At 32.2% G+C, this 25633-nt stretch overlaps 1 long non-coding RNA gene across 4 annotated transcripts in view; it reads left to right on the top strand.

Annotated features, from left to right (window-relative positions):
* Window positions 1–11543: 11543 nt before the first annotated feature.
* Window positions 11544–25633, top strand: part of LOC149490443 (uncharacterized) — a 43841-nt gene continuing 29751 nt past the window's right edge. For 2 of the 4 annotated variants that reach the window (XR_016316756.1, XR_016316761.1), the window contains exon 1: window positions 11544–11846. This is a non-coding gene — a long non-coding RNA (uncharacterized LOC149490443). Of the gene's footprint in view, window positions 11847–21937; window positions 22178–25633 lie in introns of those variants that run through there. The other 2 variants (XR_016316758.1, XR_016316762.1) reach the window with 1 other exon arrangement.

Here is a 25633-nt window from a genome sequence, read left to right as displayed (position 1 = left end):
GTGCTTAAAATGTCTTTTTCGGCGCGGAGAGAAACTATTTCGTCTGTTTTTGAATTGACGACGTCTAGTAACTCGTCGTATTGATTATGAAGCAATGTTGTAGTTTCCTCTAAAACCTGCACTTGTTGTTTAATCGGTTCTAATTCACAAATCAAAACCTCTCGAATAATGCTTGGTAACTCCTTTCGAATTGCGTCAATAATTTTTTCCTCAATTTTGCTTATAATATTTGGCGGGAGAATATTTGAATCCTGCGCGTTGTTATGAGCCTGAGTTACAAGAGACGAAGGTGTAGTAGTGTTACTGATTTTCGTGTTTGGAGAACAAATCGGGCATACCCACTGTGATCTTGGCTTGGAATCGCTTCGTTGACTAACACAGTCGTTATGATAATGTTTTCCACATTTTATGCATTTAAGCCTTTTTTGCGTTACAAGTATTGTAATTAAACACTTAGCGCATTCTAAAGGCATAATGAGAATATGTATAAATTAAAATTTAAAAGTAAAAATTCTTGTAAGACCGTGGTGATTTGATCTTGGGTTCGTTGAGTCGCTCATTGAAGTTTGTCCGCAGAGCTATTCGGCAGTTACTTGCTGAGGCGAATTAGACAATCATATGTGACTTATGTTCTTGAATACAACACGAATAGATGGGTGGTGGACGAGAATTATTTTAGATCCACCTCCAAGTTGTAGTTATAAAAGTCACTTACATGTAAATTCAGTGTAGTTTATTCTTCGAAACATAAACAAATCAGTGAAGTGTTTACTTAAGTGAATATCACAGTTTCAGAGTCGGGTTTTAAACTTCGAAGTGAACAACAATTTATTACGATTGAGGTAATTTAAACTATTAAAATTGAATTAAAACAACGAGAAACGTGTACACACTTTGACAATATTTGAGATTAAATGATTGGTATTGACTTAATGTTAGATAGCTTGAGAGCTTCGAACAGATTTATGGCTGATTTGATGTGTGTTTGATCGATAAGGTATCTTTACGTAACCATTATAGTTGACTCCAGCTTGACCCGCGCCCTAAACAAGTTGAGATTGATTCTTAATCATTTATAATGAGGAGAACCAACTGCCTAGCAATAAACTGTTTTAATGATAAACATTCAATGTGATATTTAATTTGATTTAATGCGTAAAGTATAAATCAGTAAGTTTAATATTCAAATGTATTAAATTACATTAAGATATATTTGTATACCTATACCTGAATATACCTACTAGTTAAGAGTTTATAATCACAATTTTAGAATAAGGATAACATTCTTTTTAATCGGTAGTAGAGCTAAGAGCATACAAAAATGTTTACATTATATGCAACTGAAAATCTAACGGAAAGCACTAACCGCCAAAGCTTGCGCCAAATTACCAGTTGTATGCGTTTGTAGACGACCGCCCCGGCCGCGGCACGTTCGCTCATAGCACGTGATAGTGGCCAATTATTTTCTGTTTATCTCTAATTACGCATGCACTGCTAACGTCTTATCGTCAATCTGCCCTTCGGCCCAAGATTCCATCGCTTTCGCTAATCAGACCTGAGACCTTAATCCCTTTACATGGACCATCATCGCTCGATCCAAACGGAACTCGGCGATTTGAAGATCGTAGCAATCAATAATATAAAACGGAATATCCTTGAATGTGGTCTGTGTTCCGTGTTCTCACGTCAGTGATATATGTCAGAATTATATTCTGAAGCTTAGCCATTACCTACTATTTATGCCTACCGGATTAATAGGATTTATGTCTTGAAAAATAAGCTTCTAGTATGCAGGTATAATATTTCCTTCTGTAATTTATTGAGCGATTTTATGAATTGTGAAATAACTTTTATGGAATAAGTTAAAGTAATAAGTAATAAGTTATTACTGCTATTCTTTTATATAGGTATAACTAAGAAAATACAAAAAGAAACGTAGATACGTACTGTATATAGGCATGAACTCCTACTAGGTGCATATTATATAAGCAATTTTCTATAATTAAATCATTTCAGCCGGTTGTTGTCCAAGTGCTCCACCCGTATGTTATATTTATGCGTATGTAAATTAAAGCTCAGATTATTGAGTCAATGTTGACAGGGTAGGATTCGTGCATGATCCATTCACGGGAGCGGTCGGACAGTATTAATTTATCGACAAGTCGTGCGAACGGAATGACGTGCTTTTCGGCGTGCATTTACGGTGAAATTGGGGTGCATTAACGTAACAAGGTCAACGCCTGCATCGGATGTGGTCTGATGCGTTGGAAATATATGATGGCAAATAAAAAAAATATACGTAAAATGAAAGATGTATTTTGGCAGGATGTAAAATCTAGACATGTTTACAATTTTGATTTTATGTTAAATTGCACGCCTCATAAGCGAAGCGTTGAGGTGGGTACTACTGTCACTTCGCGCAATACATCTGATTTTTCAAACTTAAAATGTCTTTATGTATCATACATTGCACTTGTAAGATAATACATACACACACATATTAAGAAAAAACACTATTTTTAACGTTCATGATATTTTTGATGTCATTTTTGTTATTTAAACTAGTTAAAAAACAGTTTAAAAAGTTCTGTCTTGGACGTCCGTGTGTCTGTATGTGCGGATCCTTTTTCTTGTTAACACGATAGCGACCGAAATACTTTACTAATCGAGTCTTTTTTTTTCTCTTACGCTTGAGTATGCTCAGGAATAGAACCCTTTCATTTTTCAGGGTCTGATTCGATGTGGTTTAATTGTTATTAAATAAACAAAAATAATAATTAATAAATATTTATTAAAAAAAATTATGAGGCGTGCACTTTTGGATTTTCCAATTATTTTCGAATTAATATTGAAATTCTAGGTCCTGTTTTGTGATAATCATACATAAAACCTTGTTTTAATTGCAATGAAGACTGACAACTACATTCTGCTTTGTTATTTATTTTACAGAATCCATTTATCAAAAATACTCTAGAAGATGTAGTTATATGATGCATAATCTATGATACCCATATCTATAAATGAACTCCATTACATTGTAACAAGTTACAACTTACAACTTACAAGTAGGTACCTACTAATAACGTCACTATGCAAATTACAACATAAAGGCGCGTTTTAGTTGTTGGTTACACATTAGTAAATATTAAAGTAGCAATTGAAAACTATGTATTAAATTTTAGTACAATCAAACGATTATTGTATTACAATTGACCTCCATTATTTACACTAAAATGCATAATCGTAGATCTAGATGTAATGTGGGATATAATAACACTCGAATCCAGGTGTAGGTTATGCGTAGGCGTAGAGTTGCCATTATATCAAAGTATTTAAGATACAAAATTAGGTGTTTATTAGACAGTATTAGTGTATCAAATGTATACATATACGGCTGAAACCCAATTAATTGTCTGCAATTTGATTTATGAGTCTGTGTGAGGTCTGAGTAAGAGCTAGACTTGAAGGCTAGGCATGATAGATAAGATTAGTGGGATCAATTACGTAGTTCTCACGGACGGCTACTGGCTTTGCCGCGATTGTAATGACGCACATTCGAATACAGCCATCCATCTATTTTATATTCAAATGAAATAATTTATTTGCCATTACATGATTTTCTTAAGGATGCGGAAGAGTTTGTTTTGTTAACAAAATGTTAATATTGGGTGTTTCCGCAATTATTGTCGATCTGGTGACAGATATATTTTAATAGACTATTTTTAAATTGAAAATATTAATTGCGATGTTAATATTTCCGTATGATGAATTTATAATAACAAATTTGTATTTTATTATGATAGAAATAAGTCATATCGAAAATAAGAGTATTATTGTTAAACTTATAACAAATATTTAAAAAATCGGGTCTAATGCGGTATAAATTGTGCCTCAGTATGATTCAGCCCCATTCTGTGAAATATAAAACATACATACTTGCATTGGCTATCTTAGGACGGTAATCCTCATCGCGGATGTAGGAAATTTATGTATGGATCTTGCCAGTTGCCACTCACTGTATAAAAATGACATATAAACACACATCTAGGATATATTGTAATATTTTATTACATAAAACCATTTATTGTACGCAAGATGATACTTCCAACCCTTTTACGTTTATAGTCTTCAACACCTTATACATTTTCCGTATATCTTCTAATGTTAATGCTATATCATGTTAAATAGTTATATAAATATTATCTATGTTGCTTTTGTATGTATCTTTATAATTTTTTGAGATATGCAGGCCTAACATGAGTGGTCCTAAGGATCATTAAACTCTGGCTGTATTACGTAACAGATTCATTACTATTCTTACTTCATTATTAGTACATAACATAAAAGTATCTTAAATATAGATATTAATTGTTAAAAGTGACAATTTGTGGTTTTTATTTAATGACCCCTAGGACAAGACAGATGGTGATCTAATTTTATATTATCCTTTACATGCCAAAAGACCGTCACTGAAACGACTCTACGTAAAGCTCTATACAATAGAAAAAGTAACATTACTCTATTTTAACTGTGTTTCATAGAGATAACTGTATCAAAATGGAACCAATTTAGGTATGATATAAGAAGTAAAAGAGCCATTTTCCAACGGTGGCTATTAAATCTATACCTAGAACTATGAGCGTAATCGAAGTGACCGTAACACATTCATTTTAGCGGTTAGACTCAACGTCACGAGCGCGAGCTCCCACGATATTAAGATAAGATTAAGGTGACTGATGCATACGACACTAGGTACATATTATAACATTATAGATCAGCTACTAAATTTAAAATGACTAGACAAAATGGCCCATTTATACGGATTAAACATTCTTCATACAATTCGCAGAAATGACTAGAGCTTCTGAGAATGCGTTAGTAACCGCAAATGTTCGCTTTTAGTGAAACTGATAGTTGCGAAATCATTCTGTTGACGGCCGTGCAAGTGATAAAAACCCATTCATTAAAGCGCTAATTAATTTTCATTAATCATAATTTAAAGTTTTTGTTCAATGCATATTAAAATATTTTTTTGCTGGTTATGTTAAGTATGTACTTTATTGAACCTAGTGTTTTGATATCGAATAACACCTATCTTAATTGATATGTTGTATATTTTTAGACAATTAAATAGCGAATAGTTATGTCTCTGTTTTTCAAGCATTCACAAAAAATACCTAACTACCTAGTAGAAATAAAAATTTGCAACCACTGCGCTAATATTCTAGAAAACGTTCGGAGAAGATACAGCTAAATTCTCTTCAGATGATTATTTCGTAAGCAGCAAGTCATATTTCATAATGACTTATTATCGTAGGTAATATAAATACATTTAAATATAACGTTAAAAATTTTCCTCATAAAGTAATAGATATGAGTACCTACAACAAACACTTAACCTCGTTGCATCGATGATGCAAATTCGGCTGAGAAATCGTCCCGTTTCGCACACTTTCATAACAATCCAGTGATTGATTACATAAATTTGAATACTGGCGCTGTTAAAACCAAATTAAATTCATCTGCGGCGTTGGCTTAAAGACGAGGCAACGTCTGATAAATTACCGAAATAATGATTAAATGAGTGTTGCGCACCGAATATCCAGATGTAATGTCCTGTTCGGAATCTGTTATTATGCATTATGTGTATTTTATTGAAAGAAGATTGATCAGGTAAAGAATAAGGAGACTCACGGAAGACGTATGCAGAATATTTTAATTAATTGGCGTTATTATTATTTAAACATAGTCACTCATAATAACCTTATTATCGGAAAAGGTATATGTAATTTACATAAACAGTGTACATGTTACGATGCGTCTTGATTCACCTTGCTTTATTGGTGCGAAGAAATAATTGTCTTATTTAGCAAAAATATATATTTTTTACAAATAATTAATAAATATTTAATAGACACTATAAATACGTTAAAACCAGCACAGTATGTATGTATATTTTCTTCATTTTACACGATATTTTAAAAATATTAAAGTATTATATACCGTTTCAGTCATTTCAAGTCGACATCGTAGTTCAACTTACACGATTAACATCGTTGATTGCGTTTTTGTCCACATAAAATAATTTTATAGTAACAAGTTAGCGTTAACGCTGTTATTGCAGCTATATAAAATATAAATACACAACATTATAAAGCGCGGTTAGTTACAGGACATCACAAATTAGTGGCAGTCACTGGAGCGTGTAGAGCGGCCACAACGAGTCCATATTACTGTAATTAACTTCATATAAAACCGCCTCAAATTATTTTAATGCTTATTAAACACGTGTGCTGAAGCGGTGAGTTTTGGTTTACCGACTGGCCGGTAGGGCTATTATCGCCATTGATTCTGTGGTCACATTAACGTAGAATATTGGCAGGTGTATCGTGAGTTAGTTGGTTCTCATGATGGTTATTAAATTTATGTATTGTACAGTGTACACTAAGTTTTGATTTGGATTTCATTCTCTATCAGATTTTCAGTTCCATATCGTATAGGTGCAACTGGCGACACCCTGGCCAATAAAACTTCTTAATACTTTTGAAAAAAGTAGATTGTTTATCTACTCTTACGCAAAGCACAACGTTATGTTATTATATTTTTGAATCTTTTATCAGTTTCGTCATCAGAACCACAACAGAATGTCATAATTTCCTCATAAATATCTCACACAATCGTTAAGCTTTTTATAAGAAATGTGTATATTTAGGAAAACTTCATTCTAATTAGGCTGTGAGTTTTTATGGATAAAAAAAACATAAGTTTAATTTATGGCAGAATATTTTAAATATTATTGAGGTGTCGGTTGCAAAACATTCATTACAATTTTGGAGTGATTACAGATAAGTTTGGTTTTATGGAGTAAAAATTCTTTCAAAACATCTTTGTCCGACAATGAATACATCGTAAAAATTAATATGCTATCCTTAATTGCAGCTTACGTAGCCCAACTACCTCGTTCGAATTATCAGAATGAAAACGGCACGAATTTTGAAGGAAGTTTCATAAGTTGCAGCCAAGCAATTACATCTTAAAACATTTTTATCTGCAAACGTAAATGATTGATGCGATGCATTTAACTTTGCAAATGAAAGCTTGCGATTAATGGTTTTGCATTCACTAAACTTTAATAAGGTCATCGGTAGCTAAGAGATATTAATATCTACTTTTTAAATACGTCGTGACAATAGATGTAGAATGCATAGTTCAGTATTTTTATTTAGTTTTTCTTTTATGAACATGCTGTATATAACTAGATATCTTATAATGTGCAAATGTATTGCACAATATTACAGATAAATTATATCCGCGCTTAAAATAATACGACCTTCTTATGCAGCCTATCACCATACATCATTTTTATTTGTTTATAGTGTTGTTTAAATTATTAAAATAGGTAAGAATAAATAATCACATTAAAACGCAGTTTTGTATTAATTTTCAGTTAACCAATATGAATTTTGGCCTGACTGGATCACTTTTTTATTATTTAGCATTAAGAGGAACTCACCATCTAAAATTGTTTTTAATTTTGATAAATACTTCAGATACTACAGATATAAATATGTGTTGAATATACCTACATACCTTTAAAAGTGTTTTCCCATTATAAACATGTAATTGTATAAATATTACTGAATACAATCATAGTTTGTCACGACAACAAATCTAAAATACAAATAAATACAATCGTTGAAAACACATCATAGGTTTTCATTAGATAATTAGATAATCATGTACTTGCCAGGTTTATGTGGCGTTCAAAATTGACGGAGTTTTACGAGATCCAAGATTAGCGCTCATTTGCATTGACACGAATAGTCCTATCGGCACAAATAACACGATTGCGCCTCTAATGATGTACTTTGTTACCTCGGGGTGAGTTAATTAAGCGAGTACTATCAATGCTCGTAACTTTCATTGGCGTTCACCATGTTAATGCATTTGTACGACATACGAGAGTTTCACAAACAAGAAGGCGGTACAAGGTAGTACCTAGTTTCGAGAGAGATTTTATATTTAGATGATATTTAATTTACTTTATAATGTTACTACTTGTTATAATAAAATTTTGTATAGAAATAATATTTTTGTGAAAATATAACATATAAGTAACTGAGAGCTTATGATAAGCTTTTTGAAAGAAAGAGTAATGCATAAAACGAAATTCTTTTACTTTTAAGTTGCTATACCAATTTCTTCATTATCATGAAATATAATTTAAAAATATATTCTTATTTTCCCTAATACCAACAAAGTCCAAAAGTAGCAGAAGTACCTATAATTAAAACAGCAACCAATAAACATCATAAGAAAGGGAAATGCGAGAGTCATTTTCACGGAAACTTATCTATACGTAAATAATTTAAGTAGGCTCTTGCAATATATTTACTCGTAGCATATAAACGTGGGCTGAAAACAAACACTCGAGGCTACTAATGGCTAAGAGATACACCGAGTGGCAAATTTGTTAGTCAAGCAACGTGTTGCGGAACATTGTAATTTGAGGCGGCTTGCAGCAAACACCATGGATGTTGTAAATACTCGTAATGAACAGAAGCGCCTAATATACGACTTACTCAATCTTGTGTATAGAATATTAACGCCACTATCCGATAAAATATCGAATAAATATCCCTGCATCATTTGAATATGCCCATTACTAAAAGATAGGCTTGACTGTGTTAATGTGTTTAGTGGTTAGCTTATTACATCTTAGTTTTAATTGGACTTGTCTATTATTAAAATTAGTATGATAAGTAATAGATAAATATTTTTTCAGAGTAAATAAAGAATTAAGAGACAGAAATAAAAAAAAAATTCTTACAAAACAAATATCTCAGCCGTTTGAGTTTTTCTATGGTTACAGTAACATAATGTACCAAATGAAACAAAATAGCGATAAAAATAGTGTACCAAACTGAAAAAAAGAACCTTATTCACCGAAAATTAAAAAGTAATTTTAATATAATATCATGTTATATTTTGTACAGAGTGCATTGTTCGTTACTAATAACAAGTTTCGTAGACTTGCGCTTAGCCCGCGGCAGTCACTCTATAACGGTACCTATTCAAACTTTTCTGTGTATCTACACAAAATTACTAGGTAGTATGTTTTTATTTTATTTTACTAATATGTAATACCAAACTATCGTCACATTAATAACAAATAAATCGTATGAAATTAAGCGTGATTTTCTCACCATACATCGTTATGACCTACCTCAAACTTGTAGAAGTTATCCATATTATTTCATTCAATTGTTCATTTATATTGTTATTTATATACATATATCCATATTACTTATTTAAAAAAATATGAAGGTCTATGGAGTGATCATTCGAACCCGTCCAATTTTTTTGCCTACAATTAAGCAAGTGTAACAAACAACCTCAAAGCAATGTTGTAAATAATTATAATATGTATGTAGAAATATAGTTATCGTTTTTATAAAATTAACTGTGGTACATATGTACTTGCATTCTACATATTCTATAATTTACTGTAAATTTGTTTTTTTTGCAAACACGTTTTGCGTAAGTATCTAATTGAAAAAGAGGAAATTTAATTTGAATGGTTGTATTTTGGCTTTTGGTGTATTTCAACCATTCGAAATCGACTCGTTTCTGAATTTAAAAACCAGATATAATAAATGATCAGACTGGCAATGAAATCAGAGTTGATTTATTTCAAATTGTTAATGCATAAAAATTAGAAACATGTCGAAAATGCTAACTAATGACGACTAGATTCTCGCTGACAGGTTTACTCTTTCTTCATCATATACAAGATACGTTTATGCAATAAACAATTGCCGTTAAAATGGTCAGGTGTATGGCTTAGAATTATACAAGGATCGATTATAGTGAACTAGTAATTTTGCAGCAACAAGCACGCTTCCCTAGACCGGCCTTAAGCCAATGCCGTTACTAGGAATTATGAGCTGTTGTCGCACTTTTACACCTGCCTATGAAACCGTTTTAGCAATTGCACTAATTGTCCTACGATATAGACTTTATTAACTTGGCTTTTTGTATTAAATTATTAAAATAAATGATCGATTTTAATTAATTTTATAATGTTGCTCTATCGTGGAATACTTATCGAGGTATATTATTTTAATATTGATGAAGAATAATGTAACAATGGTCGTGTCAATTTTGATAACTAGTGGCTATTTACGTTGATAGGAAGAGCAGGTTCGAGTTGGGCGTAATTGACGACAGGAGGAACAAGACGATTATCACAATCGTAGTTCCAGTCTATAATTGGAAACATCAAGCATCCTACAATTTCGCATTCGCGTGCCATCGCATAACGGACGCACACCTGATGATTGCACTCTTAATTAACACAATGTCAGCAGATGAGCGCCTGTCGTTGAGATATTCGTGCACGACAACGCTTCTTTATCGTGCTTATTATAATATAGAGTACACTCAATATTTATTTCCAGTTTTTATACTTATACTTACCTACATGCCATATTGCACGCCTCATAAGCGAAGCGTTGAGGTGGGTACTACTGTCACTTCGCGCAAAACATCTGATTTTTCAAACTTAAAATGTCTTTATGTATCATACATTGCACTTGTAAGATAATACATACACACACATATTAAGAAAAAACACTATTTTTAACGTTCATGATATTTTTGATGTCATTTTTGTTATTTAAACTAGTTAAAAAACAGTTTAAAAAAGTTCTGTCTTGGACGTCCGTGTGTCTGTATGTGCGGATCCTTTTTCTTGTTAACACGATAGCGACCGAAATACTTTACTAATCGAGTCTTTTTTTTTCTCTTACGCTTGAGTATGCTCAGGAATAGAACCCTTTCATTTTTCAGGGTCTGATTCGATGTGGTTTAATTGTTATTAAATAAACAAAAATAATAATTAATAAATATTTATTAAAAAAAAATTATAAGGCGTGCACTTTTGGATTTTCCAAATTATTGAAATATTTATTGTATTTCCTTAGTGGTTAAAGGTAAATATGTTTTACATAAGCGACGTTTATTAAAAATATGTACCTATATGTTTATTTATTTGTAACAATGTTCCACTGTAATTTCACGATAAGTCGTAAAACACTTTATTTAAAGCTTAAGTTACATTACGCGTATCATATTTTATTGTAGATTATTACTCTTTTGTAAGTTTATTACGTAACAATGCATACAATATTAGTACTCTAATAAAAGCTCAAATTCTTAAACTTTGTTACGTACAACATGTTTTGTAACTTTCGAGCACCCTTCTAATTATTTTTTTGTTAGGATTGTTGTTCATTAGGTTATGCAATACAACTTATAATGTTTTCTTACCTGTTATATTAAATATCTTTGAAACTACATAAAATTATACTTAAAAATGTACCTGGTGCAATTAAAATTCATTATGGACGTTTGCATTTTTACATAAAGTATTATTAGCTTACATTTTAGTTACTCCGGATGTCATTAGTTATAAGCTAATCTTTATGCAGATATTCAACGGTGCAAATGCTAATTTAGCATCTATTGCATGAGCAACTACTTGAGTGCGACAGCGTGCGTACATAAATAAAGTGCATCTACATATATTTGGCTAATGAAGGCGTTGTGTAAGGTTCATGTGTGGCTGCGGTACGATCCTACGAGCCTTCGCATTCTGGCGGAACATCGGGCGCGCCAAACGGCAAAGCACTATCTAATTACGCGCGGCTCCAGCTAATTTGACGCGCGAGTACCGCGTAATGAATAGTATCGCACACGTTCATCGGGCCACGTTGTAGACTACCTCAAGCTCGCTTCTAGACGCGCCCGTCTACACAATATTGATGGCGGAAGCGAAAATAAAGGTAAAACTTCGATTTATTAATTTATAATACATGATTAATAAGTTAATATATACGAATATTATAAGCGAATGCTATAATTAATCAATTGGGACAAGTATCGCACATTTCCGCAAGTCGTAAGATTTACGACTTTTTGCCGACAAAACTTAAAAAAGACTAATTCGATTAATTTTCAGTTGCTAGCTGCTTGTCTAATTTATTTAGTCCAATATAAATTGCTTAAAGCTGTTCAAATAGCGATTGGAAATGGATTCTTGTACTACGATGAAGATATACATATAACATTAATAGAACAGTAATTAAAAAGAGTCAGTAAAGGCGCTATTTTTTTGCTTTTATCTCCACTTTTGACTTTTAGCTACACTTTTTTTTTCTATAATGTTGGTACTTGGTAGGTTATTGTATGCTTGTAGTCAAATATGATAAAAATTGCTTATTAAGTTTATCATGAAATGTGAAAATGTGTAAATTTATTGTGAATATCTTTAAAACAGTTTTTGTGATGCACTGAAAAGATTTTACTTTTTTCTTATTCCAAGGTTCTTATTTTGACTCATACCTAGTACCTACCTATGTATGATCGGGTCCTTTAGAAAACAATTAACAGCTACTATATTATAATGAATATCTGTAGTAATATGGAAACCCATGATTAAAAATTATGTTTAATTAAAGGAAGAACAACTTTGTATTTAATGTATTTACACAAAAGATAATACATGATTTTCCAGAGGCAATCAATTTTGTCAAGCATTAACATTTAAGTTACAAAACAAGTATAATTCATGTATTTAACATAATCCTAGCGGCAATTTAAATAAATTTAATCGTGAACGTTAGGTATTAACAGCGTGTAAAGTAATGTAAGAAGTCTAAATGCTTTTAGCTTCGAAGCAAACCATGATTCAGACAGTAGTGACAACCGGTGACATCGTATAAATAATAACCCAAATAAAAAACGGAGCACTTATCGCACAATTTGTCTCAAGTCCGAAATGCTTTTTGGTTGCGTTCGCCAGACTATATAATCATAACAGATAATAAGTGCACAAATCTCAGTGGGCTTTATATTTGTATAAAAACAACTAAATGTAATAAATAGAGCCAAACAAGATTCATTACAATTATTCCTGTACATAAATATTGCACGAATGATATAATTATGTATTATGTATATGTAGGTATTGAATATTTCTCGTAATGTTTCCCATCGTAAATAAATTGTTAATACTGAAAACAAAGCTTTTATGTAAAACGTGAAGCGATTCAATTACCGCAAAATATTATTACAACCCTCAGAATGTTGATAGAAGCTGATATTAAATGCCATAGTATCGCGCTTATATTGATTTCTAAAAGTGATTTCGCATGACATGACTTTATTGGTGTACACGATTCTGTAAATATTGTAGTTATAAATATTAATATCGTGCCTCTACAACGCATTATTTCACAACACACACGGATAGGTCGTGTCAAAGTACGGAATATATTTTAAAGGACTGGATTCGTTATATAAGAAGGAATCATGATTCCGTATAAATTTAGACCGTTGTGAAATGTTGTCTATGTCCAAGTCTGAAGATTTACAAGTACGGTCATTTGATCGCTGTTAATTATTCGAACGAGGACTCACGATCCCACCTTCTTAAAAGGCTTTGAGCCGTATCATTTGTTTGTGAGCATAGTGGGTCGATAGCCATACAATTGCTTTTATTTTTCGATTGAAAAAAATGTAATAACATATAATATATAATACATATAATATTATATACAAAAAAGGTATAAATAACTGTATAATTAATCCAATTAATTAAACGAATAACTAAAGTTATGTTATCAATGTATGAAAACATGTTTGTCTGATCTTCTACTGAAATGGTAGGTACATGTGGGTATGTCGCGGAAGAATTCCAACAAATACCCGCGGCCCCATCATTAAAGCGGCTCGACGGAACACAGTGGGGTTTTAGTCGGTAAGAATCCGACATAACCCACGGCTCCTTCCCCGGGGGCCGTGGGTATCTTTGGAAGATTTCCCCACTATAAAAAAAAAAAAAAAAAAAAAAAAAGGTACATGTGGGTATTTTTCTTAACATCTACATTTATTTAAAACTAAAAGACAAAAATAATCTGGCCAATTTTATGAAATCACTCTATATGGGCGAGAGGACGTCACTTTTAAAATTTTATAATTATAAGTGAAGCATCTAGACACCAAGAATTACTGGACTTCACGTTATTCAAGTATTTAATGTTTGGACATTCATTTAAACGGAAAGAAAATTATAATAATTTCACTTAATTACACCATTTATTCCGTGGCGAGGCCGCGCGGTCACACTTTTGTCTTACGATCGCTCTTTAGCACTCGTCCTGTTACCTACCTTCATATTTATAAACAGAACGATAAACGCCTGTGAAAAATTAAAAGCATTTCCGTGTTACATTTTCTTTATTTTATTGCTTTTTATTGATATTTGTTTTTGTCAAGTCGAGATTAATGAAGCTAATAATTGTTCTCAAATTCGTAAGCAAATAAATAGTGAAAAGAGGTTTTTTTTCGGGTGAATGCAAATAACGGATGATCAATTTAAAAACAATGCAACGATAATAATCTATGTATATAGTTATGCTACTCTTACTACTTTATTGTATTCATTTTCAATAATACTTATTCAAGACTATATAATCAAACGTCATCTTGCATACAGGTAAAAGAGTTTACCCAAAACGTTTAGGCTCAAATTCTAACATTTACATATTCAATGAGACTGCTTCTATAAAATCATTTTTATCATAGTTTTACTATTTCCCACTGGTTTGGAGAGCAGCTTCTGCAGAGAAGAGAATAAAGGTTTATTAACTTTCTATAAATTATATGAGAAAAAAACTGTCCTATATAAATTTGGGATTAAATTAATTTTTTATTAGACAAGAAATCGTAAAAAGTTAAATTTAGTATTCGTGAGACTGCCCTGCAATTCCTACAATCATCATAAGCGATTTTTGCGAGAGCACGTTGCAATTCATAAATTCTTAAATTTATTACCTACAGTTTATCCTCCGAGAGGGGAGACTAGGACGAATTAGATAAATAAATAATATTATTTATTTTTATAAATAATAATTCTAAAGGTATATTTTAAAAGTTTTTGGAAATGCTTTTATTGATTAAATAGAAGAGCCATTGAAAGAGTAAAAAAACATACCAAATGAGAGCCAAATTGGGGTAATACGCGTCACTACTTAGTATAAAAGAAGCAAAATCGCAAATTTTTAAAACTACACAACTAAAGCAGATACATACAGCTGTTGAACATGATAGTTTTAGAATATAAGTAATTTATAAAGCTTTTGTATCCATTTGCTAAAATGCCGTCCGAGAGCTTTCGACGTAAAGGCTGCATAAACTTTTGAGATATAGGTAACAAAATAATGTATGACGGAATTGTTTATAATATAGTCTGTCTGTTTCTTAAAAATAAGAACAGATTGTATATTAAATTAATATTTTAAAAATAATCGATTATAGGAAAGTTTTTCGCGATTATCATTTTAACTATATTGGATATTTAGAGCATTGATCGTATTATTTTTGAATATTATTTGCATAGTATTAATATACTATACACTCTTATAAATATAAAGATCACAAAAAATGATATGGTTCCTTAAAAACAAACCCATTACAATTTGGCCTTTCGCCCTCAATCAATACGATAACTTCGGTAAGATAATCATTTGCTGTTATTACGGCAGTATGGCCTTATTTACGAAGGTTGTCAATTTGCTAACAATAAATTTCTTTTAAATTGTTCTCTTGTTTCCTATATTTTACTTCAGAATCAATGTTTTATATTAAAGGAAATACATTCTACATATCACAAATTATGCACTATAAAACGAATATTCACTCTTCCTTTTCACAGGAAAGCAAAAAATACCTACTTATAGTCTCATCCGATGCTATTATTAATTTCTTATGATGCATATCAGCGTAATTCAGAGTCGGGCAATGATGATTCTCACGTTACAAATATTGCTAGCTATTCTATCATATATCAGATAAGACACTTCAATAGAAAATTAACTGTAAGCCATTTGAATAGGACGACTCACGATAAGCTCGGAATTTATTTATTAAAATTTAAATGTATCCAAATATGGTCTTGATTGATTAATTCATAATTGCTTACAATTGTAATTGAGTCCCAATAAATCTAATATTACATGAACTATAGAAATAAATCAATTCAAATTTAAGGAAAATGAATCGGAAAATTTGGCGCTAGTTATTTGAATCGAATTGAATTTGTCTATATTTAGTAATTTGTTTTGTATATCGATGATGTTATTCTCGTGTTAAACTTGTTATTCCAAATTGAATGTTACAAGTCTAGTGTTTACGATAAACTTTACAATACTGAACCCAAAATAAAATCAGATTCCTAGAAGGTGAAACGTCAAGATAAAATATTACACTACATTAAGTCCAAGCTGCCACTTAATTTTTGGAGAGCAATTGTAAATATTTTGTAATAAAATTGTTTTCACCGAACCAATTGGAGGTGAAATGTGAATCAAGATGATTGTCAACGTCCAATTTAATTGGTCACTTAAAGCGACACTTCCGTAATATAATACGACTCACTACATCACCTTTGCATGCAATAAAGGTGATGTCTTTGAGTTTGTCCAAGGAAGTAATTACACTTGACCGATTTAACATTGCTTCTTATACATATGCATATTATTATAATATTTATAACAGACTTGTCGCATTCAAAGCTTAATAATATTTCGCATATATTCGCTATATTATGCTCATAAAAAGCAAATTTAATCCAAGTGCCATTGCATTATTGGATGTAAATAGAGCGAGTATATGCTCCTTTCGCTCAGTGGACCAGCGACATGAATAATAGAACTCTGCTATGTGTACAAACATGGCAAGGCCAGGCTCGCCATCGCACGGCCGGCACGGATCCACAATCACCTCTACATCCTTGACCCATCCAGAAGAGGCTACTCAAATAGAATGCATCGTAGCTGTCACCGTACTTAGATAAATAGGTATTTAAAACACCGCTCTCCGTGGGAACCGTGAGGCCTGGACCGCGATAACCCCGCGCCGTGTTAGCGCCCGCCAGCTCCACTTACAGAAACTAAGTCGCGAATCAAACAATGAGTTTTATAATCGAAGCATTTGGTTGCTTAATTTGGATTCAACAGCTATCTGAGTTTCTATCTGTGCTTTTATTTTCAAGGGATATAAAAGTTGTACAAAATTGAACTCTAATCCTTTCAAGTTATGGACGTTTTTAAAAATTGCTTGCTCGTTGGTTGCGAATTAAACTCTATTCATAAGCATTTAAAGTTCTAAACTCCGTTGACGACTACAAAACGGCGCACGAGTGTAGAGGCTGCACGCTGCGAGATGTCATCTCGATCTCCTGCTGTGACCCGCGAACAATATTGTCTCTACTAAGTGTATTGTGCATTTTAAAATCAATTCATATTCATTGTAGGATTATAAAATACAAAATGCGGAAGAATTATGAATTAAAAAAATAAACATAAAAACACTCATAACATCAAGTTAATACTTGTCAAATAATATATTATATTGTACTAATTTATCACAGTTTTATATTCTAATTTTTTTAAGATTTTTTTATATTTCATGATTTAATTTTAAAACACTGAACTATAAAAAAATACGAGACATGCAGACAACACGTAGTTTAATGGATTTTATAATTAAGATTCCAATAAAGTTATTAATTGACTTTGGTCCAGACTTGAAAGTGATACAAACAGGTTATCTGACCGAAACAAATTTACGATAACACGGTTTATCAATAACGTCTATTGATCTAATCAATATGGCGATATTTTATAACATCAATTATATCAAAGTGCAGTTGTGAATCTTTATATGCACTTGAATTAATTTATTCTTAGTTAATTTTTATTAGACAAAACTTACAAAATCACGTATCTGGAAGGAAACTTTATGAAAAACTACTACTTCAAGTTACTCTCTATATCAAAATTACAATGGACCTCCACAGTAATAATTACAAAGAATCACGTCCCAATATCGTGATAACAGCTTCATAACTTGTTTATTTGAAGAACCAAAACATAAATTATTGAATATTTTTGATACACTCGTAACGTCGAGGGGGAAACGTGACGAGATGCAATATTAAGATACAACACCATAGAAAGCACATCATAAACGTTAACGAGTTCGCTCGATTACAATCTTTTTAATATTATCGGCGGCATTTATTACCCTGCAAATGGCTTTTGAAATTTATACATGCATTAAATTGAAACACAATATTAATGACACAACACAATTGTTATAAATGGCTACCGTTAATAAAATATAAGAATTGTTATTAGGTGCAAAGAAAGTCCTTTTCACATAAACGTTATAAAACTCGAACATCACATTAAAATCACCTCTCACCGACGCAATCCCACGATCTGTTGTATTTATTAATAGATAGATATCTCAAAATGGAGAGGTGCTTCGTATTTTGCATAACGCTTTGAAATTTTATAGCAAATGCGTTGGGCTCTCTAATAAACTGTAGGTACACATCTTGCTTGCGCATCTTCGTTTGAATACTAAAATTATTACTGAAAATGTATATAAAAGATAAAGTAGGATCATCAATTTGCTATCAGCATCTAAACAATAAACAATAGAAATTATAATTAAACATTTACCAAGCATTATCTATACTTCTATCACAGAATACATAATAGTAGCTAAACGCTACAGAACGGACACTCTCCGCCTCCCGCCAAAATTAAACTTACCTCACCCCCGCGCGATCAGACATAAAATGGGCCATATTTTTCTGCAAGGACGATACGCAACGAAGATTGACAACATTAATCAAATTGACTTAAAGTAATTTTATTATTTTGGATTTGTGATTATCGTTTTTCGTAGAAAATGGTTAGATATTGTGCTGTTTACGGATGTATTTCATCAGAAAAACGCGAATTTTTTTTTACGCTAGTCACAAATGTGCCAACCATAAAGCGTTAACACACACATTTGCAGTCTCTACAGTGTGACTGTCAAAACGATCATTTTGTATGGAGTGTCCGGGGTGTGCTTCTATTCTATACTAATATTATAAAGAGGAAAGGTTTGTATGTATGTATGTATGTATGGTTTTCATGTATAAACTACTTTACCGATTTTGATGAAATTTGGCACAGATAATCTTTAGACCCTGAGAAAGAACATAGGCTAGCTTTTATTGCGAAATATGTACCACGGGCGAAGCCGGGGCGGACCGCTAGTGTATGAATACTTTGTATTGTGGAATTTTTAGGAGAATTAATGCAATCCAAAACGAGTTGTTTAATGTGTAAGAAAAATACATAAATCTTTTGTTGTCCAATTGGATCTACTTCCTGCATGGACCGGTCGCGGGCCGCGGCGCGCCGAGCTCCACCAAAACGGCGCGCGGTGTTCTGATATTCTTTTTATTCATGAATAAAAATAGAGCAAAAAAATCGTCGTTGTTTTTGTACCCGACGACCTTGCATTTGAGTGGCTTATATCCACAGCCAATAAACAGGAAAGCTTAATGGATCGCAACCGTTAAAACCAAGACAATATATGCACTCGCTATTAATTTTCCCAAAAATAACACTTCCTAGACCTGTTCGTGTAGGTACACGTGATGCGATATTTCACTGTTAGACCTTTGCGATTTTACTTTTACTTTTGTTCAATAACGTTCGAGATGAATATTTATGAGAAACACATCAGTCATCTCGCGGCGTCTGTATTTTTATTTTATTACATATATTTATTAATAGCCTTCGAGATCGAGATAAGTATTTGCACAGTAAACAGTTGTAGTTGAATTACGTTGTATTATTTTGCATAAAACATGGTCCTTGTATCGACAACGTTGTATATTTATACACTAACCTTAATAATTAGGTATATAAATCAATTGTAGCCCAATAAAAGACAAAACTAGTTAATTAAATAACATGATTCTTATATAATTAAAATTTTGCAATTCTGAAAGCTGGTCTCGAATTTATATTTCATATGAATACGAATATGATAATGAATGGCTCATTTAAGCCTATTATCGATGAACGTTATATGAATCACTCGGAAGAAGAGCTTTGGGCTCGTACAAAGAGGTATGAAACGAATAATAAAGAAGCTTTATTATACTTTTTAAATCCTGTTAATATTTTTTAAGTTACATTTTAATATTTGACGTCTGTAGACCGATTATTGAAATTGACTTACTCGAATATCAAGCCGTTTTATTTACATTTTCCATAATTAAGTGCACTTCATTCATACTGAAAAAAGAAACAAGATATAAATACGAATAATTAATATACTGAATTCTATGAAATAGATCACTCATACTCCCATCTTAAACTAATTTACCGTATCCAAAGTTTAATCCCGAGGTTGGCTACAAAGGCCTAGCGGCTGTAAGCAATGCGTCTACTTTCCGCTAGAAAGTCGTTTATCAATTCAATTGTCTGCACCACGCCCGCGCCCGTCATGGACAGACAGAACTGCCCATCTCATTGTTATCATCATTACAGAACACCTTTCATGTTAATAGAATTTCCTAACGTTATCTGGAGATGCTTATTATAAATTACTAGGAACGATTCGACGAATTTTATAGAACGGTATCGGTGAATTATTGAGTGGATTATTTATACTCTTTATATGACTCATACAAAGAATTGGTGATTCAAAATTTAGATCATTATTGTACACTTAACTATTAATATATATAACGTTTACATTATATCAAAATAGCGTACATTTTGTTCCAAAAACTTACCGTATTTCGTAAGAAACCGTAGCCATATTATTGTTAATGTCTTACGTATAACCTATCGACACATTTCAATTTTCAAACCTTTATTTATTATTGAAGAAAATACCGTTGTAGTTTATTATAAAATATGGAAAGTGCATACGATGTAACGTTAATGTTATTTTATTAAACCACGAAGACAGGTGCTAAGAAACAACTAGTAGATTCCATTCGTCGAGATAGGGAAAGGTAAATATTTCATGAAGTTTTATTTATTCTAAGAATACGAAAGAGAATTCACCTTTCGCGAATTAAAAATCGATAACATTTGCAATAAATTCAACTCAGTAATACAAACAAGACCTTCGCTTTTTGATATTACCGCGTCAAAACGGCTTGTTATCATAAACATCAAGACAATACAAAGCTATACATCCTGACAACTTCGATATTTGAAGGTCTATTTTTGCTTTGACTAAGACAAGGTTGCTCGCATCAAGACGAGGCCGAAATATTAAATAACAAACATTGATGTGAAGTACTGCCGACTGCGGCCGTCTGACAATACTAAAATATAAATATTATACGGCCATTGCACGTGGCTGTTTCTTATGACTGTAATTAAAATTAGCAACAATAAAATTAAATGATATATTTACAAAAATTAATTTGCCTTCCGCGTTATCTGCATTGCTTTTAAGGTTTATGTTGATACACTGTGAACCTTATTATTTGGTACGACAGGTAAATTACTGGTCTATTAAAGATGCAATTAATTGTGAAATGAGCCTGTTATGTGTTTAAAATTTCATAGTAGGATATGGGAAATATTCCAAATTTACCCTTTAAAACACGTAATTTTTTATTTTATAACATGTTTGGTTTGTGAATATGATTGCGTAGCACTTTACAAATTACAGCGTTGAAGTCTTTTATACTGCACAGACGTTTTTCCTTAATATTATATTATGAATCTTATTTTTATATTACTAATGTTTGTTATTTTATTATCTAGTTAAAATAGTTCATAAAAGATAAACAAATGATGCAATTTTTGTTTATTATTGCATACATTTGTTTTTTCATCATTTCGATTTAATAGCCTGTTATGTGAGAATATGAATTAATGAGGATATTAAAAATGGCTGAACAGCACACCCAAGTAGACATGGAACCAGTCCGTTGTGAAGTGACCGTTCTTTGTCCGGATCGTCCTAGACAGCCCCGCCACTGCATTCATGCATAATAAATAATTACGGTGATCAGCGGCAGGTGGACGCGCACGCGCATCGCGACGCGCGCATAGAAATAGAAAGGCACATTGCAGTAATTATTTAGTACAGTTATCCCTAATGAGTCATTTTGCGAAAGCTGTTGTGTAAATAAGCGTCTCCTGCGGTTCTAGCCGGGTGCGCGCGCGCACGCGTCGGCACGCCGGCCGCCGCGCCGCCTCCCACCGTCCCTCTACAACATACTATTTTTCATGTATGTATTTATTTTGCACGTAACCAACCTTTCATTTAACATTTGAGTTATATTATCACTTACATTTATATAATAAAAATACATTTATTTACAGTCTACATTTAATGTAATGAGTTTCATTACTCCATATAAATAGATACACTTTTTACGATATTTAAGTATCATATATCAAGTAGTTTAATTATTCTATTCACCTTCATTTGGGACTGGAACTGTACTGGATTGACAAGTTACACGGAATGCTTCAAAAGAGTGATTTGCATACTGGCTCGAGCTATCGCTGCAATAATCTAGCTTAGATGGTGATGAATCGTTTACTCGACGTTAAATAGTTGAGAGGCGAATAGATGGTGAGATTAGTAAAGTTATTATGTAAAGTGAAGGAGCTATCCGCACCTCGCTAAACGGCGTTCGGGAGAAGAATAAAGGGGTTGTGTTAGACAAAAGCGGAGGTCGCGTAGCGCGGCGAGCGTGCGGCTCCCGGCAGCGGGTCAGAGGTTAAGCGATACTTTATTTTGAATAATTTATATGTCTTAGCGCGATAGACGGCGTGCTCTCCGCCTTGTACTGTTTATGGTAATGCTGGATATCGCGCATTGCAAATTCGCTGAATGTGTTGCCGGCGCAACGGGTCGCGGGCGATAAGCGCTCCCAGGAATGTACTTCTTAGTCCTTAGAAATACCAGTGTTTCTGGATAAAGATTTTACATTCAATTTACCTTACACATATTTGTAATGAATATTAACAGCGGGCCGTGAAACGTTTTAAACATACCATCATGAATATTTATGACAACTCTTTATATACGTACATTAATTGATCTTATATTAAATTGGTATTAATTATTTTATTTCCTACGGCAAGGCGACAATATGTATCACGCCAAAAACATGAAAACCAGATAAAAAAGAAATAATTAAAATTAAAGGTTCGCTTCCATCCAGGGAGAGACAAGTTGGACGCGGTACACAATTGAGAGTTTAAATTCACTTTTAAGAAACTGTCATTAATCAAAATTAATGGAGTTATTATCGCACTGGAACTTTCAAAAAATATTTATTGCGAACATAAATCAGTTTTAAGGGCCATAACGAAGCACTGCAGCGAGCTTTCTAGGACGAGGCAGCTTGCAAATTGCACTACAATAATAATTACCAGTATGAATCGCTACTCATGTCATTTTGTATTTCATTTAAACTCAAGAGCTTGAGCAAATTTCACAGGACAGAATAATAATACTTCACTACAGAGAAAAAAAAAGTTGCTTTCTGTTGTATGTTTGTCTGAACTGCTAAGATCTTAAAATTTGTTGATATTTGTTTGTTAAAATTTGTTCTGATAGTTTTTAATATACATTTTTTTAATCTTATAAAGTGGTGAAACCGCGGCTTAAAAGTTAGTAACTGATAAAGTATTATTATTTCAATGACAAAACACAAGGTGCAAAACACATAAATGTTATCAAATAACAAATATCTTACAGTTACAAAATAAAACATCATTCATTTTATTTTACATCTCCATAATAAAAAATTAAAAGATTACACAAATGTTTATATTATACGGTAATAATAAATGATGGATTGCCGATGCAACTTCTATTACAAGGCGGCAATAGCGTTCATTCAGTCAAAATGCTTTATCGCAACAATCTTTGCTATTTTGCATATCGAGGCGAAAAGAGAGACAGATGTTTCGTAATTTTTATACTAGTGATTTATAGGTGCTTTAGATAACACGCCGATAGCGTTCGAGCGGAGGAAAGTTGCTTAATTCAAAGAGCGAACAATATGATGTGATATTTTTAATAGATAATGATGTTGATGGACGACAACCGCGGTCCGCTAGCTCGCTCCGTAGGCGCTGCTCTGGTGGGGCGCGACTCGAGCGTGCGCTCGCCGTGGGAAATATTTTGGATCGCGGCTATACTTCACTTTTGCAATAATTAGATACTGTCACTGTTTAGTACAGCATAAATATTCATGGCGTTCGATAAATTAGCGAACAGTTATAGATCTGTCAATAACACATTATGTAAACACGGACATTTATCAATCGATGTAGATAGAGAATATCGATTAATAATCATTTGAATGAATATTCACCGTAACATTCATTGATTTTAATAAAGTGATACAGTATAAATTAGAAAATTACTTTTTTTTATTACATATTGTACTTTACCTCTATTTAGTATTCCTTATAAGTAGTCAATTATGCAAGAGTAATATGCAAAAATGGATGCAAATAATGATATCGTGAAACATTACGAAAATGACGGATGCCTCGAGTGAGTCGGGTTTGATTATAATTGGCAGTATATTAACAAACAAAGTGGTACCAGAGGCGACCTGTCAGCTTATTTATGTTCCAGTTCGCAGCTGACCTGTGCGTCAACAACTTAACGAAAGCTCACGCAGGTCGAGACACTTTCTACAGTCTCTGTACCGATATTTTCGTTATCGATCACATCCATAATTCCTCTGACTTTTTTGATTCATCTACCGAATTGGGGTCAGTGTTATACATCAACTGAGTTTTAATTAACTATATTTAATGAAAATATCAAAATGTTTTACAATGTAATCAATGATATTGATTTAAAATTATACACAACGACGGTTTTTTTTGATAATGTTGATAATGTTATTAATATATGTAAGCTACAGTAAATCAAAATATGTTTTTTTGAATGTATTCTTGTATCATAATTCTTTATAATATAGTATGAATCTTTTATATTAATTAGAAAAGCATTTGTGGCACTTTATAAATAATAATTATTACAGTAAAAATAATTCGCCGGTTAATGTGTTTTATAACATCGTTAAAGCGATGACAAGTAGAAATAAATTTCAGACAACTGTTTATTACACATAACAATGATTTATTGCTTACATATTTAAAATATTACATTTACCCAAAATTGTTATTGGTGAGGTTAAGTATAGAAGTTACGATGTATTTTATAGTGGAATATTTGAAGAAACAAACTCGTTCTAATAAATAAGTCATGAAATCGATTTGTACAATTAATTTTGTAATAGATATTAGATTCACGGATCTAGTAATCCACTTTAAATGGCCTCTATTAGGTAGCGCCGCGTCGTTACCAAACTTTTATTTTCGGTAATAACATTTGCATTTCTGTAACGACATCAGCGTCAGTAACTTATACATATTTATAAGCATAATTTATGGGTTTGTTTATATTAAATCTTGAAAGTTTCAACTGATCTCAATAAATGTAATTGTACTATTGTTTTCAACGAATTTCTTGTAAGTGTATAAGGTTTCGTGAGCAGAGTAATCAACGTAACGTAAGATAATTTATGTAATTACATGGGAAGTTTATCTTATTATTTTAGCAGAAAGTACTTCTTGTTTTTAATACGTTATAAAGTTCCATTGATAAGAGTTGGACAAGAATATTAATAATTAATATATTATTGATT

The sequence above is a fragment of the Colias philodice genome, chromosome 2 (assembly GCF_061535455.1).
Source record: "Colias philodice isolate Cphi_HAF_F1 chromosome 2, ilColPhil1 Martin Lab GWU primary, whole genome shotgun sequence".
NCBI lineage: Eukaryota > Metazoa > Arthropoda > Insecta > Lepidoptera > Pieridae > Colias > Colias philodice.
Note: the sequence above shows the minus strand (reverse complement) of the source record. Positions and strands in the feature narration are given on the sequence as shown.